Source organism: Trachypithecus francoisi, unplaced genomic scaffold, assembly GCF_009764315.1.
Source record: "Trachypithecus francoisi isolate TF-2019V2 unplaced genomic scaffold, Tfra_2.0 Lachesis_group4, whole genome shotgun sequence".
Taxonomy (NCBI): Eukaryota; Metazoa; Chordata; class Mammalia; order Primates; family Cercopithecidae; genus Trachypithecus; species Trachypithecus francoisi.
The window spans coordinates 143,588,911-143,607,342 of record NW_022681469.1 but is presented as its reverse complement, the minus strand read 5'-3'; positions in this window follow the sequence as shown (position 1 = coordinate 143,607,342).

Sequence of the window (18,432 nt, the reverse complement as noted above, 5' to 3'; positions counted from 1 at the left end):
CACTTAGTAATTCACTGAAGTGAAAAGTCTCTGAGCTAGTAAAGTGTGTGAGGAGCCATAAGCATTCATGGTAATGCTAATTAAGGAAAGAAGAAACACAGCACTCAGTTTTCATGTCTCCTAAGCAAGTACTACTGTGAGTGTACAGTTTTGCTTTTATACCAGGTATGAGTCTATAACTATGGATAAAGATGGGGAAAACATTTGCTGGTGAACAACCATCAGGTTCTACCACAGTCTGCTTCTCGTTGCATTATTCATGCGCATCATTCTCCCAAAACAGAATACACTAATTTCTTCCCCAAAGAAGTGGAACCCAAAATGTGATTCACTGATGACTCCTGTGGACTGATAAAATTATTAAGACAAGTCAGGACCCTTTGCCTTTACCAAAATACCCATGACTTGGTCAACAACAAAATAGCAGACACAGGGGATAAAGCTAGTGTCGATGAAGGGCAAAGCCCCACAAAGGGACTTAGCCTGGGAGAGTTCTTGGCTTCACTCAAGGGTGAGCTAGTGGTGAGAGAAAGTAACTTTCACTGAACCGGTGTTGCTTCTTGCAGAGCAGGTCTAACCCATAGGTAGTGTGCCCCCAGAGTTGGCACCTGTGGACTGCTAGCTAGCTATATTTATACTCACTTTTAATTGTATGCTAATTAAGAGGTAGCTTCTTCCAAACTTTCTGGAAAAGGGCAGAGGAGTTTCTGGAATCATATGAGGCAACTCCTGGGCCATTGTCATGACATGTGGCCTTGGCATTTGTAAAATGTCATGGTGCTGGTGGGAGTGTCCTTACGCCAATGAGCAGGGAGGGCAACTAGAGGTCCTGTCAATTGTTGTTGGTATCAGCAGGCTTCTTCACTGATCTTTGCTTTGACCAGATCCTGCTTCCATCAACAGAGTCATGACTAGTAAGCGAGTCCTGCTGGTCTCCTACCTCACTTCCGAAAGGGCATACAACAATAATGGATTCCTATCAATGAAGGAATTACTCAGCAGCAATTTGAGTACCTGGAAACTGAGCACCTGGAAATTGAGAAGGTTTCTTGTTTTGACCATTTGCACCTTGGTGTTCTGCTCCTTGTCCATAGTCTGCTGCAGACATTGGCCTTGCCTTCTGGGAGTTTCTTTATGATTCATTATCCTCTCTGACCATACACAAATTGTCAACTGGAGGGTACATTTCCCTTAGAGACTATACAGTTACAAAGGCTGCTTTCTTCTTAAGTAGGCACATATTCCTTCTTCCAAATTATACTAAAAAAATAGCTCTCCCAAATATTTCTCAGTCCTTATCAGTAAGTACCACTGACTGACTAGCTTGTCATATTTGCTTCATCTCTATTCAGTGCTTTATTTTGGTCTATGTTACATAGCTTAGGTTTTGGTAGTGCATTCCCAATCCCATCCTTCACTTAAAAATACTGATGTATCTCTGTGTTAGGGTAAATATTAAGCTAATATAAGGAAGAAACCAAACAATAAATAGCTGGGCCTAAAATACAGAAAAATTATTTTTTCTTAGCCTAAATGTGCAAAGAATTTTATATATTTTTCTCAGGTAAAAAATCTAGGGAGGTAGGCAGGGCACTTTATTTTGTATTCCTTGAATCTCATTTCTTACTTAGCAAGTTAACTTCACCTTCTTTGTCAAACCAGGCCACAGATACATTCATGTTACAGCTCACTAGGGAGAGAAAGTAAATGGAAGTATAAGTGTGCTGTCTTATGTCCAGGAGTGGAAATGACAGGTGTCACTTCAACTTCATTTCATTAGTAATGATTTGGTCAAGTAGCCACATTAAACTGCACTGGGGTGTGGCTATGTAGTCACTAACTATGCAGCCATTTGTCTGGCTTTAATTCTATTGTTATGGCAGAAGAGGAGAATTGGGTTTGGTTGGACACCTCTCAATTCCTATCAAAACCTTCATTATTACTGTTATATCACTGGAACTACAGTTACACATACATTGGTTAATATGATCATTAGTCATTTTTTAACTTAGCTCATTAATTAATGTGATAAAGCATATAATGGTAAGGCTATTTCAAAGAGAGTGATGATTATTTTATATGTCAGCTTGGCTGAGCCCGAGGATATGCAGCAATTTTGCCAAGTATTATGTTGGGTTTGTCTGTGAGGATGTTTCTAGATGAGGTTAACATTTGAGTCAGTAGACTGTGTAAAGCAGATTGTCCTTCCTAACGTGTGAGGGCTTCTTTCAAAGAATTGAAGACCTGAATAGGACAAAAAGGCTGAATAAGAGGGATATCCTTTTGCCTGACTGCTTGAGCTAGAATACTGGGTCTTTTGAGTCTTTGGATATAGATTGAATCATTACCCTTTCTGGAGTCTCAGCCTTCTGGCTTTTGCCTTTGAAATGAAAACAACAACTCTCTTGATTTTCAAGATTTCACTCTGAAACTGGAACAAAACATCAGCTCAGCTAGTTCTCCAGCTTGCTGACTGCAGATATTGGAACATCTCAGTCTCCATAATCATGTGGGCTAATTTCTTGTCACTGATTTTCATCTCTCTCTCTTTCTCTCTCTCCATATATATATATATATACACTTTTAGTTTTAAAACTATAATACTAATAATTTAATGAAAAAATATATAATTAAAGCCCTAGGTGAAGTATAAAACAAAATTAAAGGGCAATAACACAGTAAGCAGGGACTAATTCTTCCAAAATAAATTTATAATTTAACATGTACTCTAACAGTGTCTGGATGCCAATAAAATAATAGGCAATGCAGACACAGGTGCATTTTCTGAAGTACTTACGTGATCTTGGGTGAGCTTTTCATGCGATGACTTTGAAAAGGGGTGCAGTCATTCTTAACATAGTCTTGTACTTCTTTTATGTTTTTTACTTCCTATTTTATTATTTAAAATGTTCAAACTCACCTGATTTATATTGTCTGTCTCATAATTCCATATTCTGGATTCCTTACTGGTCTAATCCTATTGGGAATCATTTCTCATGGACCTCGTTCTTCATATCTCATGTCTCTATGAGTTTTGTAATTTTAGATTGTGAGCTTAACTTGGTCTACACCTTATCTGAAGAAATCTTAAAGAAATTAGTTGAGGCCTCGCTTCTAAATAATATTTGCTTTGCTCTTCTGGTTGCTCCAGGGACCTTTATTTTTAGGATAAACTTTTTAGAGACTGTAAAAGTCAGGAAACCAGTAAGAATATGTGACAACAGAAAGGATGTCAAATAAAGCAGAGCATGAGCTGAGCTGCCCCCTGTGACCCAGACATTGACATCAGATAATCCTTAAGGTGAAGAGAATTAATACTAGACTTAATTTTTTATTTTTATGTATGGATAATCAGCCATACATCATATATTTCTTTGGAGAGTCTCTAGAAAACCATTAGCTATGATTAAATACATAAATCTCTGTTGGTATCCGACTTGTGTAGCATGCCATGTGAAGTGGCTTGTGGGGGAGTCATTTTAATTACAAACCAAGGCCTCCAGGTGAAAGCTGCTGCCCTTGTGGTTTTCAATTATAAGATCATATTTTAAATCACTATTTGCTTTTGCCTTCCATGACTTATTAACATGTACAATGTACTGTCTTCCTGAAAATGTCTTTTAAAGTTTTTTTTGCTTTGGAAGTGACTGCTTATCTCCTTTTTTGCCCCCAGCAACATTCAAATGTATTTTGTATTGATTTGATTTAAATCAAGCTAGGCACAATAAAATTTTTAAATATGGAAAATGTATATATGAACTATGGCCTTAAGTCAATAGTAATATATCAGTGTTTGTAATCTATTGTAGTCAATGTACTGCAGTAATCCCAGATGTTAAGAGAGAAATGATGTGCATGTGGTGAGGAAAAAGGAAAATCTCTCTACTTTCTGCTCAATTTTTCTATAAATCATTAACTGCTCCAAAAATTAAAACCTGTTAATTTAGAAAAAGACCAATTTTTCAATAAAAAAGTGTTTCCTTACTGAAAGAGAAATAGAAATTTAAATGACATAAGTTACCATTTTTTCATGCTTTATATTATCAAAAACTAAATCTCAGCAGCATTTTCTGGTAAGAATTTGAAGAAAGAGACATCGACAATTCCTAATGGGAATGAAAAATCACACACCTGCTGTTGAGAACGCTTTGGCACTTTGGTAATATTTAGCAAAGTTAAATGAGCATTTACTTTTTGTAAAGCAATCCATGTCTAGAAATCTATGCCAAGTAGAAAGTTACTTTTCTTTAAGCTTATCTGCTGAGGCTTTGCTTGTAATAGCAATTTACCACTATTTGGAGACTTATTGAATAAATTACGGTACATCTACAAAATGAAGTTCAACGCAACTGTGAAAAGATAATGAAGGACTTTAGTAAATACTGATTTGAGGTGACCCCCAAATATTTAGTGAGTAAAGAAAAGCATGATGCTATCCTCTCTTATATGTAAAAAAAATTAAATTTTCGAAAGGCACACTTATGCGTCTATTTGTAAAAATAAAAAAAAAAAATTATTCAGACCAGGTGCCGTGGCTCACGCCTGTAATTCCAACAAGTTGGGAGGCTGAGGCAGGCGGATCATGGAGTCAGGAGATCGAGACCATCCTGGCTAATGGATGGGGAAACCGTGTCTCTACTAAAAATACGAAAAAATTAGCCAGGCGTGGTGGCGGGCACCTGTAGTCCCAGCTACTCAGGAGGCTGAGGCAGGAGAATGGCAAGAACCTGGGAGGCGGAGCTTACAGTGAGCAGAGATCCGGCCACTGCACTCCAGCCTGGGCGACAAAGCCAGACTCTGTCTGAAAAAAAAAAAAAAGAAAGAAAGAAAAGAAAAGAGAACAAGTAAAATTGAAAGGCAAAGACGTAAAAAGTTTCCTCAGAAGCCTTAAGGTGAATACAAATAAAGTATTATTATTTAAAAACATTTTATATGTCACAGAAAATAAAGCTAATAGAATTATAGTAATGCCCTTAGAAGCTAGGATATTTTATGTGAAAGTAAAGATAGTGTAATTATAAAACAAAAAATTTAGTTTAATTTGAATCAAGATGTTAGTATTAAATTATTATTATTTTGGTTTGAATTATGTGCATATGCCAATTCTATACTCTGAAGTGTCTTAAGAAGAAAGACAACCTTGTATCAATAAGTAGCCCTAGTTCCTAGATTGCTCTCTGTAAATTAGTATCAGTTACTGAAAGGAAATAGAACTTCCTAGTGGAATATCCAATTCCACACCAAGTAGATGTACAAGATATACCTGGGATGCCTTGTTGTGTCAGAAAGAAAATCAAGTCAATTAGTTCACATAAACAAATCACAGCAGCCAATTTGGCATATAGGACAAAGATGGGACACTTGGAGCCACAAACAAAATAAAAAGTACAATTGACTGAAATGAAATGAATATATAATACCTCATGAGCTTATGGTGATACTATAAAATAAAACTAACAATAACAAAAATAAAACAAAACAAAAATTACCATTGATCATGAATGAAAATAATTAGCAATTATTACAATCAGCAAAAATTACCATTGAAAATAATTACCTTACCTGAAAATGGAAAAGGAAAGGAAAATAATTAGGCATTTGTTCTGCCAATACTGTGTATAGTGCATTACAAGTAAGTCACATGCAAAGAAATGATCATCAACTTCAAATGGTTTGACTTATAATTTTTTGATTTTACAGTAGATTTATCATGGCATTAAATGAATTTTCAAGTTATGATTTTTTGACTTATGATAAATGTATTGGGAAGTAATTCCATTGTAAGACAAGAAGCATCTATAGTCCCATTGCTTCAGAAAAAGATCTTTTTCACCAAGGAATCCTGAATAATTATGGAAAGGAACATATAATTAGAAAATAACTAATAACTTTGAACTATTTGATTCAGACAAAAAATACCAATGAATGACTTTATTAACTGATAGGGCAAAGGAATACTTGAAACAGAGGCATTCAGCTGTTGCTATCTGAATCACTGATCACTAAGAGAGAGACAACCACAGACATTATGTGCCACCTGCTGAAGAATAAAACACCACGTGTGAAATAGCTTTGCTGAAAACAGGTAGTACCAAAATATCAAGTTTCTAGGGATAAATTTCATTATCAGAAAATATAGGTGGATGGGAGGCATTATATAGGCACAAGTTAAATTACACCAAGAGGGAAAAAAATCTGATCAATTGATAATTTAGTATGTGTTACAAGATAACTAATCAAACAAGTCATGACTCCAACAGGTCAGTCACATAGAAAAAACATAAAAGAGTAAAAATAATGGGGGAGAGACCACTGTAGAAAATCAGTACCAGGAACACAACAGCCAGAGCAAGATATGTGTTTGTTTAGGCTCTATTTTAAACGGCCAAATTGTAAAAAGGAACATTTAGGTCGTGAGAGGTGTCTGGATATCAGATGATAAAAAATATCAGATAATGACTATCATATGACAAAAATAGGTTATCTTTACATTTTGTAAATATAATTATGACATTATAATTATATAAAAATTATAATTTTAAGATATGTACACTGAATTATGTAGTGTTGAAATGGCTTAAGTTCATGAATTTTCTATAAAAGTCTTCAGCAACCATAGTGAAGGTGATAGATGAAGAAATGTAGTTAAATTGAGATAATTTTGACTGTTGGTGATGGCTTATATGTTGTAATATACACTTCTAGGTTGGGACACATTTAAAACTTTTTTGCATAGAAATTGAAAATTTTAAAAATGGATCAGATAAGTTTATAATAACACATATATTTACAAACAGTTTCCTAAAAGAATATAACAACAGAAGATCAAAATAAAGAAATAGAGACCAGGCATGCTGACTCACGCCTGTAATCCCAACACTTTGGGAAGCTGATGCACATAGATCACTAGAGGCCAGGAGTTTGGAACTAGCCTGGCCAACACAGTGAAACCCCGTGTCTACTAAAAATAGAAAAAAATAGCTGGGCATGGTGGTGTACATATGTAGTCCCAGCTACTTGGGAGGCTAAGCCATGAGAATGGCTTGAACCTGGGAGGTAGAGATTGCAGTTAGCCAATATCATGCCACTACTGTACTCCAGCCTGGGCAACAGAGTAAGACTGTCTCAAAAAAGAAAAAAGAAAGAAAGAAAGAGAGAGAGAGGAAAGAAAAATAGAGAAGTACATGTAACAACAAAGAAAAAATAGTTGGTCATATTATTATCAGATAAAAGTAAATATTAAGGAGACAAACATTATATGGGAACAATTTTAAAAACCGACCAAAAAGACACGACAACCATAAACTTTTGTTAACATAACAACATAGATTCAAAAGCAAAATGCAATAGAGAAATGTACATCCACATGTGCAGTATTAAACTCCAATAAAATGTGTTTCAGTCATTTGAAATGCATGCATATTAACAAAAATATGGGATACAGAGTATATAATTTATACATTTAACAAGTATGATAGATATATAGATACATACACAAGTAACAGATGCTGAAAGAGAACATGGCATTTATGAATATACAGTTTCTTTTTAAACTTACATATGATAATTATAAAAATTATCTTTGGGTCAAAAAAGAAATATGCATCAATTACATGAGCAGTGATCAGGTAGATTGTGTTCACTGATCAGAATTTAATAAAAATACAACTGAATAGCAAAAACAAAATATTAAGAATAGATCAAATGATTTTTTTAAGCATTCAAATTTTCAACATACTTTCTAAATAACTCCTCATTTGTTTGTTTTATCAGTATCACAATGTTCGTTTTTTGTTGTTGTTGTTGTTTTATAGTTGGAATACTTTTATAGACTCAGTAATAATCATAAAAGAAGAATTTGTCAAACAGGTAAATCCACTCTACTTCTATTACTTTTGCATTTACCATAATATTTAACTTGCATATTCACAAATAACTCAGTATCTTTTTCATTCTCCTAATAATAATCTAGAACACTTTCTCTGATTATATCTCACAATTTTTACTTATATATTTTACATATCTCAGTTTTAACCCCTCAAAAATATTTTTGATGTTATCCATCACCTTGAGTGCTTATCATTTTTTGTGTTGGTATTATTTAAAGTCCTCTCTTCTAGTTACTTTGAAATAGACATAATATTGTTGCTCAGTATAGTCATCTGAGTTCACTATCAAATATTGGGTCTTATTTCTTCTAACTGTATGCTTGTACTGATACTCAATCTCTCCTTATCCACACCCCCATCATGCTTCCCAGATTCTGATATCTATCATTTTATTCTCTGTGTCTATAAGATCAACTATTTAGCTCCCACTTATGAATGATAACATGTGCCTGGCTTATTTCACTAAACATTATGGCCACCAGTTCCATCTATGTTGCTGCAAATGACATGATTTTATTCTTTTTTATGACCAAATAGTATTCCATAATGTATATGTACCACATTTTCTTTATCAATTCATCCATTGATGGGCTCTTAGGTTGATTCCATATCTTTGGTATTGTGAATTAACTCTCGTATTGTTTTTTAAAAAATCAGGTTTGGCTAAATAACAATGGATTACAACCCCCACTCAAGATTTTTTTTCACCCCCAGAAAACAATTAGAATTCTAGACACAATACAATAGCAAGTACTTGTAGAAAATGCAGTGTGAATAGGAGTAAAGAGAATCTGCTTGGAAGAACCCTGTAAAAGAGGGAAGTCAACCTGCACAGTATATGTTTCTCATTTTGAAGTTTTAGGTCTAAAACATGGGCATGATGTGTAGAGACAGGGGCAGGATAAATCGTTACAGAAAATCCCATAGTCTTTGCAGCTGAGAGACCAGCAAACTCACACCAGGGAATCAAAGAATGAGGGGAACTCAGAAGAGAAAGAGCTAAGAAGAAATCCAGAAATGTATTCTACCCACTTATCTGATTGCTCACTGAACTGTGGGTATAAGAAAAAGACTCAAAGAAAGTTGCTTACGGACAAAAATTCAGAACTGAGACTCAAGTTGCCACTCAACAAATAGAATTGCCGTACAAACTAGACCAAGTTAATTGACTGTTTACATAAAAGGGAAAAAAAGCAACGATTGAATAAAAATACCAGATTTTAAAATCTTTACAAGTTAGCATTTATGACAGCTGGAATACAATTTAAAATTATCTAACACAGGAAGCCAAAGAAAGTGGAATACATTCTCAGAGGGAAAGAAAATCAAACAACTGTGACCTCAAGGTGAAACAGCTATTGGAATTAGTTGACAAGGATTTTAAAGTGGCTGATATAACTGTTCTCATGAAAAAAATGAAATATTTTCACAATGAATAAAAATATAGAAAATCTCACCAAATAAATAGTAATAACAGTAAAAAGCAATGAACATTTTTAGTTCTACTGTGGCCACACAGCACACTGATCTTAACTAAAACCCCTAAATAGAATATAACAAACAACTCCCTGAGGACACTGAAAAGTAAACAAATGCAGGCAGATTACAGATGTGAGTTCAAACCTGAGGAAGCTACCTGCAAAGCTTTTCTTGTCTTGTGTCTTTTCCTTGAGGATAGACCCTGTTTGCAGAGCATCACAATAGCACACATGGCTAAAATTCTAAAACTAAATTAATTTTTATCACTAGAACAAAAAGAGGAAAAGGAAGCACTTCCCGTTAGATAAAGAATTTTTTTAAATCTTCAGATTTTGTGCATAAACTCCCATAAGGCTCAGCTTATGAACTCAACTCCTGAACTACATATTTTTTGGAACAGACTCCAAGCAGCATATCAAAGGCTTAGAGCACAGAACTGAGATTTTAACTATCTACCTAAGTTTCAATATAACAGCTGATGCATGCGTGCACATGGTAGACCTAAACAAGTATAACGAATGGAGAACTGAACTGAAATTCATGCCAGCACCTGCAGAAGGCAAGACAGAACTATGATCTAATTTAAACCCAGTTTATTCTCTGCTAAATGAATACATCAGTGTTGTCTACAGCATTTACCAATATCCAGAATGCATTCTAAAATGGCTCAATATTGAAAGAACTAGAGAATGTGACTAGTTTTGAAGGGAAGAGACAATAATCATGACAGTGACTCTGATGCTGGAATTATCAGATTAAAGAATGTACTATAAAATATTTTTATCATCTATCATAAAACGATAAAGATACTCTCACAATTGAGCTCTAGAAGGTAAAGTACAGAACAAATGGTAGATAAACTAAAGCTTTCATCATCTTCCTGACAGAAAACAGTAGAACATTCATCTATCACCCCAACTGTTCCAGCTGCACCTTTAAGAACAGAGTTTTATCCCATATGTCTTGGGGGCACCAATGAGACTTGACACATCCTAGTTTCCTAGAAATCCTTAATAGTAAAGAGAGTGACTCGGACAATTCACAAAATTTTGAGTGGCACCTGAAATTTCTTGCTTGGTTGACTGGTAAGATCCATCTCTGACATGAGTCCAGACTGATAAGACTGAGAGAGGCAGTTGTCTTATCTAACGCACAGAAACCAACACAAAGAATCAAGAAAAATAAAGAAACAGGAAAATATATACCAAATAAGTAAGAAAGTATGAAACTAATTGGCAAAGGTAATTACATAGACAAAAAAGAATATTACTGTAACAGTGGCTAGTACATTGTAATCCTATTATAAAAGTTAAAAGACAAATGTACTAAAAACAATTATTAAAATTATGTTAATAGATATATATTGCTAGTTATAAATTGTGATAGCAATAACTTACACTGGTGAAGGGAGAAAAGGTATAGAGAGAATTCTTGCACGGGAAGATAGATACACGGGAAGGTAGATATTATCCACTAAAAAAAGACAATTAGCCGGGCGCGGTCGCTCAAGCCTGTAATCCCAGCACTTTGGGAGGCCGAGACGGGCGGATCACGAGGTCAGGAGATCGAGACCATCCTGGCTAACACGGTGAAACCCCGTCTCTACTAAAAAATACAAAAAAACTAGCCGGGCGAGGTGGCGGGCGCCTGTAGTCCCAGCTACTCGGGAGGCTGAGGCAGGAGAATAGCGTGAACCCGGGAGGCGGAGCTTGCAGTGAGCTGAGATCCGGCCACTGCACTCCAGCCTGGGCGACAGAGCAAGACTCCGTCTCAAAAAAAAAAAGACAATTATAACTATAACATATTTTATGTAAGTCCCTTTAGTAACCAGAAAGAAAAACCATATGAAGTTATCCAAGAGAAAAAAGAATAAAGAGTGACAGCAATTAATAAAGAAATGAAAGGCAAAGGAGGCAGCATGAGAAAAAAGAGGCAAAAGAACAAGACAAACAGAAAGTCATTAACAAAATGACAAGAGTAAATTATTTCTTAGCAATAATTACTTAAATATAATTGCACTAAGTCCTGAATAAAAACGACAGAGAGGCTAAATGGAGTTTTAAAAATCAAGATGCAACTACATGATATTTAAAAGAAAAACACTATTCATTCAAGGACGCACACAATCTAAAAGTGAAGGGATGGTAAAACATATTTCATGCACACGGCAACCAAAATAAAGCAGGAAGGGTTGCACTTACATCAGAAAGAGTAGACTCTAAGTAAATTACTCCGTTTTTAAAATTTTGCTTTAAGTTCTGAGATACATGTGCAGAGCGTGCAGGTTTGTTACGTAGGTATACATGTGCCATGGTGGTTGGCTGTACCTATCAACCCATCATCTATATTTTAAGTCCCACATGCATTAGGTATTTGTCCTAATTCTCTCCCTCCCCTTTCCCCCCAACCCCTCACAGGCCCCAGTGTGTGATGTTCCCCTCTCTGGTTCCATGTGTTCTCATTGTTCAACTCCCACTTATGAGTGAGAACATGAGGTGTTTGGTTTTCTTTTCCTGTTTTAGTTTGCTGAGGATGATGGTTTCCAGCTTCATCTATGTCCCTGCAAAGAACATGAACTCATTCTTTTTTATGGTTGCATAGTATTCCATGGTGTATATGTGCCACATTTTCTTTATCCAGTCTATCATTGATGGGCATTTGGGTTGGTTCCAAGTCTTTGCTATTGTAATGGTGCTGCAATAAACACTATTAAATATGTGTCCTTATGTCTTTATAGTAGAATGGTTCATAGTTCTTTGGGTATATACCCAGTAATGGGATTGCTGGGTTAAATGGAATTCCTGGTTCTAGATCCTTGAGGAATCACCACACTGTCTTCCACAATGGTGTAATAATTTACACTCTCAGAGACAAGAATATCATCACATAATAAAATATGGGTCAACTCAACAGGAAGATACCCCATACACACACACACACACACACACACATATATACACACATAACATATATATACACTATACATGTGTGTGTATATATGCCATATATATACACTATATGTATGTGTGTGTGTATATATATGCACCCAACATCAGAACACCTAAATATGCAAAGCAAATATTGACAGATATGAAAGAAGAAACTGATAGCAATAGAGTAATAGCAGAAGACTTCAGTACTCCAGTTTCAATAATAAATGGAACATCTAGATAGAAAATTAAGGCAGAAAGGATGGACTTGAACAACACTAAGGACCAAATGGCCTTAACAGACATCTATAAAACATTTCATCCAACAGCAACTGGGTATACTTTCTTCTCAAGTGCACATGACACATTCTCCAGAATAGATCACGTTAGGTCAAAAAACAAGTCAACAAATTTGAGAAAATCAATATCACACTAAGTACCTTTTTCAAACACAATGGAATGAAACTAAGATTCAATAACCATGAGAAAACAAAAACTTACAAATATGTGGAAATTGATTAACACACTCTTGAATAAACCCTGGTCAAAGAGAAAATCAAAAGTGAATTTTCAAAATATCTCAAGATGAGTAAAAACAAGATCACAACCTACTAAAATTTATGGGATACAGCAAATGCATGAATGACAGGAAACTTTATAGCAATAAATGCCTACATTAAGCAAGAGGACAGATTTCAAATTAAAAAAACATACTTTACAATGCAAGAAACTGGAAAATAAAGAAAAATCTAAGCTCAAAGTTAGCAGAAGGAAGGAAATAATAAATATTAGAGCAGAAATAAATCAAATTAAACAACTATTGAAAAACCAACAAAACTAAGACATGGTTTGTTGACAAAAAAAAAATAAACAAAATTCTCAAATCCTTAGCTAGAGAAGCTAAGGAGAAAGAAGACTCAAATAAAATCAAAAATGAAAGAGAAGACCTTACAATGATGCTTCACATAAAAAAGGATAACAAGATAAAATTATCAACAATGTTTTGCCAACAGAATTGATAACCTGGAAGAAATAAATAAATTCCTAGAAATATACAATTTACCACTTTTAAATCAAGAAGAAATAAAAAGCCTGAACAGACCAATTACAAATAAAAAGATTGGAGTAGTAATAAAAACCTTTTAACAAAGAAAGCTCAAGACAGCCAGGTGCGGTAGCTCATGCCTATAATCCGAGAAGGATAAACAACATCCTGGCATCCAAGAGAGGAGCTCCTCATTACTGCTGGGCAAGTCTGGGAGTTCCAGTCCCACACATTATCCTCATAGACCCAGAAGTGCGGGCGGCCTCATTACTGTTGGATGGTGATTAATCTCTTGACTGTCCACTAGGTCTTCTCTTATGACACCATAGCAAGAAGTGAGAGGAGTACCTTGTTAATTCTGGGTTGAGGTAGAATTCCTGGCTCCCCATGTACTCTTTACTTACACTGTGGGGGGTGAGAAAGACTTCACTAATGGGTGGCAGGAATAAAAGTCCCAGCCCTCTTCTTGGTCTTCTCTGATGCCACTCCGTTTGAGGCATTTGAAAGAGCAGCTCCATTTTGAATAGCGACTGGGTAAAATGAGGTTGAGACCTACCGGCCTCCATTCCCAGGGGGTTAGGCATTCTAAATCACAGAATGACATAGGAGGTCGGCACAAGATACAGGTCACAAAGACCTTGCTGATAAAACAGGTTGTGGTAAAGGAGCTGGCCAAAACCCACTGAAACCAAGATGGCAATGAAAGTGACCTCTGGTTGTCCTCACTGCTCATTATATCCTAATTATAATGTATTAGCATGCTTAAAGACACTCCCACCAGTGCTACAATTGTTTACAAATGCCATGGCAACGTCAGAAAGTTACCCTATATGGTATAAAATGGTAAGAAACCCTCAGTTCTGGGAATTGCCCACCCTTTTCCCAGAAAACTCATGAATATTTCACCGCTTGCTTAGCATATAATCAAGAAATAACTATAAATATTATCAGTCCAGCAGCCCAAGCTGCTGTTCTGCTTATGGGGTACCCATTCTTTATTTCCTTACTTGATCAATAAACTTGCTTTCACTTTACTCTACAGACTCACCCAAATTCTTTCTTGCATGAGGTCCAAGAACTCTTGGGGTTTGGATTGAGACCCCTTTCCGGTAACAACTTCAGGAGTGACTTTGGGTTGCCTCATTATAGTTTTGTGAGGGTGTGAGTGTAAACTGCCCCCTCTGCCTTGATCTGTGTAAGTGGGAATGGGGCCCACAGTTTTATCTGTGGTGTTTGGCTAGAGTAGAATGGTTATTTTCTCAAACTTTCCTACTTTTCTAGGCTGTCTCTTCCTTGGTTCTTTGATTAGAAAGAGCAGGCTTTTGTTTAGGCTTGTTTTTTTCTGCAGTCATTGACAGTTCTGGGTGACTGGTTTCTTTAGCTCCCACCTGAAATATATGAGGAAAAATAGAAAACAGAGGGTGCCCATCATTGTGTTACTCCTTAGATCTCCAGCCCCCTAGGAGGCCTGAGGTTCTCTTTTCAATTTTCAAAGTCTTTTTATGTTTGTTTTGTGTGTATTTTTTAGGGATGTTAGTTGTGCTTAGCAGGAGAAGTAGGCACAGATACGCTTACTACAAAATTCAGGAAGCAAAGGTTCTTCTGTGAGTTCTTTTTTTGTAAATTAAATGTCCAGAAATAATGCAGCATGATGTGTCATGGGAAGAGGTTTGTGACTCGTTTAATGCCCAGGAAATTTGACTTCAATTATGAAACAAACATGAGAACATTCCTAAATATATTAGCATTTATGTTAAATTCATAAAAACTTACTGAAAATATAATTTGCTCATATAATTTAAACCATAATTAAAATGATGATGAAAATTGAGGACTTACGAATATAACGTTTATCCCACAACAGCAATGTCACTAGAACTCTCACCTTGTTAACAGTATAAACGTAAAAGTAAAAGTACAATTTATTAAACTTGCAAAATATTAAAACAGTAACTTATAGAAATTTGCAGACCTAAATAGGAAAATACTATATATGTAATGAATTATTATCTAATATATAGTAAATAGAAAGGAGGTTTCTTATGACTTTTAATAAAAACAAAGGTTTTAAATTATTATTTTGGAGAAAAACATATTTTCCAACAGAATATCATTTCCATTCCACATTAAAAAAGTCATGGTCAATTTGCTGATTTTTCTGAAAGTCTCAATGTGAAATACGTTAAGTTCTTATAAATGAATTACATTCAGCATATGCAATGACTGTTCACACAACTTTTTGAAAGTTAAAATTCTCTGGTTCATTGAGACTGGGACTTATCTGATGGCATACACTGACTGGGCATAGTGATCTTCTCATTGCCGCAGGCAGGTTTCATTGTGAAACAAACAGTTCACACAGATGTTTGTTTACAACGGTCCGGTTTGTTTACAACATCACACGGACTGTCTATTACACCTTGGTAAATTACTTTTCATATTTTTACTTTGCATGTACTGTTTTGCTCATTTATGTTTTGCGTATCAGTAATACATTTCTCAAAAGTGTAAGATGATTAGGGCTACAGATAGCTGCACTGAGGTAGTGACAATTTCTATTATCAGCTTTATAGAAAGTTTCTTACAAATGTTAATTTAGTGTCATTTTTCTTCAAGAATTTTTTTCATTTTGTAATGAAATTCAGCAGCAGAAATAAGTGATATGAACTTATATATTAGTTAAATTAGCATCAATTTTGCATCACTTTTTATGGTTATGGAGTTTCTGGATATGTCATTTTACCCCCTCTTGAAATGTTTTAGCAATGTGAATACCTGTAAGCATTAATGATTTAATATGCATTGTTCTAATGATGCAGGAATGTAGCTTAATCTTAAAAGTCAGCGTTCTGCCAGGAAGTTTCTAAATCCTTCCTCTTCTTCACCCACCTTTTAATTCTGCAGGCTCCTTTCAAAGTCCCAAAGCTGGCATTTCAACATATTTTTCCTACTTTCCAATTGGGCTCCAAAAAGCTTGGGTGCTTATGTTTGTCATGGCAACAGTTGCACTTTGTGTAACCATGTCCGGTTATTTGTTGGTCTCCTACACCCAACAGGGGCTGGGCCTTCTTGAAAGCAAGGACTGAGTATTCTAAACCGTATTTATTTCGGCAAATTTATTCCTGTTATCTGCCTACTCCTTACTGGGTACAAAATAGAGGCTGGTTGTAAGAAACAACATCATTCTGTAATCTCGCTATTTACTACAACTCCTGGGAAATGAATTAAGAAAATTGATGTGAATTGAATGGGAATATTTATTTCTGGATATCCTATATGCCTTAATAAAAGAACAAAACTACCAATTGGCCAATCTTTCTATTGAGTTTTGCACATTGCATTGACCATTGCTTTAAGCTATTCTGGTCATTATTTACATGTACCCTTTTTTGAATCATACTATAATGGTTTTCACAGCATAAAATAAATTGTGTACAGCTTATTCATGTCACTAGAAAGTTATTTAGATTTTATATTCATTTATCAAATTCTAAGCATATAATTCTAATATTGAATATAAATCATAGCATGGCATCATATGGTTTAATATTAAAGTGCAACATGTATAGTTTAGAAATAGATTAGAAATAGTGTTATAGTCATGATCTCCAGAAGGACTCACATAAATGCATTTACCTTCTATTACATAAATTATTAATAACATGTCATCTTTAATTTTTGTCTGAAGTGTGAAAGATGTGCAAATATAAAATAAATAGGCAATTTAATTTCAAATCATTAAGAATTAGTTTTCAAAAGTCTGCTTCAGTGTTGCCTATGCACTCAGTCTTACAAAAAATGGGAAAAGTTAAATTACTTATAAATTAGGAATGGGCTTTTACAATGAGATATCTCAAGAACAAAAAGTAATCTCAATGTGAACACTGCAATTTCCATAACAGTGAGACTTCTGCTAAGGTGCATGCTGCTATGCTAAAAAACAAAAAAATGATTTTGAATGAAATCAATTTTTGTGCTTATAATTTGCATTATGTGTGATATAATTAAAAGTATCATAATGCAGCTAGATCTGTGTAGAGGGAAAGCCTACAGATAAGGATTCATCAGAAAGTGGAAGGACTTAAAAGTCCAACAGAGAGATTCAAGAAATTACTGAAGTTGGTACTGATACTAAATTCTCATGCAAAGAAAACAATCAAAGTCTGTGGGATGGAAATTATTAAATGCATTTGGGGTACTTCTCATACAGTACTTCTATTTTTCTATCTTCCCTTGCTCCTTCATAAATTTATGCACATAGTCCAATTTTTTTTCTAGTACAGAGAAGCAATATCTGAAAATAGCATTTTGGCATGAATGAATCTTTTCAGAAACTGCAAAAAATTTAAACTTTGGGCTTATAATGGCAAAACATCTGAAATGTGGATTAAAAGCTGCTTGTATCTGGCCCTGCCTGACTTCTCTGGGGACACTTGTCTTCCACGCCCCCACACTGCCTTCTTCAACATTCTCTTGAGCATCCTGGTGGAGAAAAGAATGATGTAAGGCTTAGAAGTGGAACATCCAGAGACAAGCTTATTGATTTTGTATTTTTGGTCTTGAGAAAATTAATTAAGCCTTCCATGTTAACTATACTGTCTCTTTTCATTTATTGAATATTTTATTGAGATAATTGCAGATTCTCATGAAGTCGAAAGAAATAATACAGAGAGATTCTGTTCATACATTACCCAGGTTCCTCCAATGGTAATATAATATGAAACTACAGTATAATATCACAACCAGGGCCGGGCGCGGTGGCTCAAGCCTGTAATCCCAGCACTTTGGGAGGCCGAGACCGGCGGATCACGAGGTCAGGAGATGGAGACCATCCTGGCTAAAATGGTGAAACCCCGTCTCTACTAAAAAATACAAAAAACTAGCCAGGCGAGGTGGCAGGCGCCTGTAGTTCCAGCTACTTGGGAGGCTGAGGCAGAGATAAAGACCACTTGATCATGGTGGATAAGCTTTTTGATGTGCCGCTGTATTCGGTTTGCCAGTATTTTATTGAGGATTTTTGCATTGATGTCCATCAGGGATATTGGTCTAAAATTCTCTTTTTCTGTTGTGTCTCTGCCAGGCTGTGGTA